Source organism: Mytilus edulis, chromosome 10 (assembly GCF_963676685.1).
Source record: "Mytilus edulis chromosome 10, xbMytEdul2.2, whole genome shotgun sequence".
NCBI lineage: Eukaryota > Metazoa > Mollusca > Bivalvia > Mytilida > Mytilidae > Mytilus > Mytilus edulis.
In genome coordinates, this window is record NC_092353.1 from 35,977,482 (window position 1) to 35,979,523 (window position 2,042).

The 2,042-nt window shown below is 33.3% G+C and overlaps 1 long non-coding RNA gene across 1 annotated transcript; it reads right to left on the minus strand.

Moving 5' to 3' along the window:
- LOC139492411 (uncharacterized) lies at positions 1-1,763 on the minus strand. The gene is made up of 3 exons (XR_011656824.1): positions 1,660-1,763; positions 753-862; positions 1-274 (listed from the first exon to the last, which is right to left on the minus strand). It is a non-coding gene; the product is annotated as an uncharacterized lncRNA (long non-coding RNA).
- Between the last annotated feature and the right edge of the window lie 279 nt (positions 1,764-2,042).

A 2,042-nucleotide genomic window follows, 5' to 3' on the forward strand; every position in this document is an offset into this window, starting at 1 on the left:
AAAAAGTTCATAATTCAATAAATTCTCATGAACTTGACCACATACAGACTTTTAAAAGTTGAGTTAAGGCAATAAACTCATATCAAAATGAACATTGTCATTATTTTAATAACATCTTCAGCATGTGGAAAGCTTGTAAGCAAAGGGACTTCACCTCCAAATGTAAGCTATGCTGGCTTGTTTCTTTCTTTACTGTTGTTGAATCAAACACACTCTTTACTTCCTAATCAAGAACATTGACAATTCTATTTCCACTTGATTCTTCACATGTCTGCTGAAAATATATTAACCAATAACAAATTGTTTATTTGTACATAAGACAGCATTAGTCACACTTTGAAAAGGAAAAATCCCTTTGCCTACAATTCACGTGGAAAACCACTAGGGAATCAGTGTCCCTCGAACTGTAGACAAAGACATTTAAATTAAAATTTTTAACCATACATAACATTTAAGTATACATTTGTATTAGTATAAAAAATCATTCAACATTATATTTATTAAATAAAACAAAACAAAACAAAAATATTGCAATTGTTTAATCTCCCAAGACAAAAAGATTTTTGTGACATATTTCAACACATCAATGAAAGTATATACACATCCAATAGTAAACATCATGAAATTACGGACAAATTATTAGATTTACTTTTAAATTGGTTCATTTGAACATAAAGCTGCTTCCATCACAGATACATTATTTTCCTATTTTCAGAAATCAAAACATTACTTAAATTACAATTTATTCTCACCATATTCTGATCAGAAAAAATCCTTTCCTTTTAGGTTGTTCGAACTCATTGACATGAATCATCGTGCAATGTCATATCGCTTCTCCTTCATTCATTGTAGGTAACACCATCTGAAAACAAAAACATTCTATTCAATTCTATGTACAATCAAACAGACCGCTGAACGCGGACCTCGACGAAGACACCTTATAATTCAATACACATACTCCGGTAAACAGCATCACTATCAAGTGACATCTCACACTGAATTATTCCACTTTCTCAATAAGTCTATTCTTTTCTTACAAAGACTTTAAAGAGCATTTTCTATCAGTATGTACGATGGAATAATCAATGAAAAGTCCACAACACTCAAAAGTAACAAAAGAAACTATTTACCCTGTATAAACAATTTATTATTCTCCTTTCAACTACAGGTTTCCAAAATGGCCAGAGCCCCCACTTCCACATATATTTTATATAGCGATAGCACTTTGCCCCGCACGGCACAACACATATCTGACCACATGGGTTGATAATAACTACCCAAGGTCTAAATCCCAAAACATTTTGCCACCAAGGTCAAACATTACCATCTAGTTCTATCAAGAAGCCGTCAAGGCGAATATAAATGACCACCAAGGTCTTGACGCCCCAATGCTAGTATTTTTAATTCAATGTTGCCATCAAGACAAATGTGAAAAATCATCAAAATAACCACCTAGGTCTATTGCCACCAAGGCATATATAAATGACCACCTAGGTCTATTGCCACCAAGGCATATATAAATGACCACCTAGGTCTATTGCCACCAAGGCATATATAAATGACCACCTAGGTCTTTTGCCACCAAGGCATATATAAATGACCACCAAGGTATTAAAGCCACCAAGGCAAATGTAAGTAAAAGTTAAAGAATATAGTTACTTTGCCGACAACACGTGGAGCACGACCTTCCCACAGCTTGGATATTGAAAGAATGAGGATGTATCACATGTACTTCCGCCAAAGATATCAACCAATGAGGTTATTTTTCAAGTTCTTTTGCATACTTCTTTTGGTTTTTATGTTGTAATTTATTAAGTTGTTAAACTTCTTTTCCTAATGAACAAATCATATCATCTTATTCTTTGATTTGGGTTTCAAAATGTTTTATTTCAGGTTGGATTGTCTCAGATATACCTTTTGATTTTTTTTTAAATCCCTGCAGAGTATCTGTGTGTTTTCTTCCTAAAGTGTGAATTGTGTTGGCAAAACTTGAAGTGATTTTGACCAGTGATTCTTCCAAAATGTCCAGCCAATTTTTAATC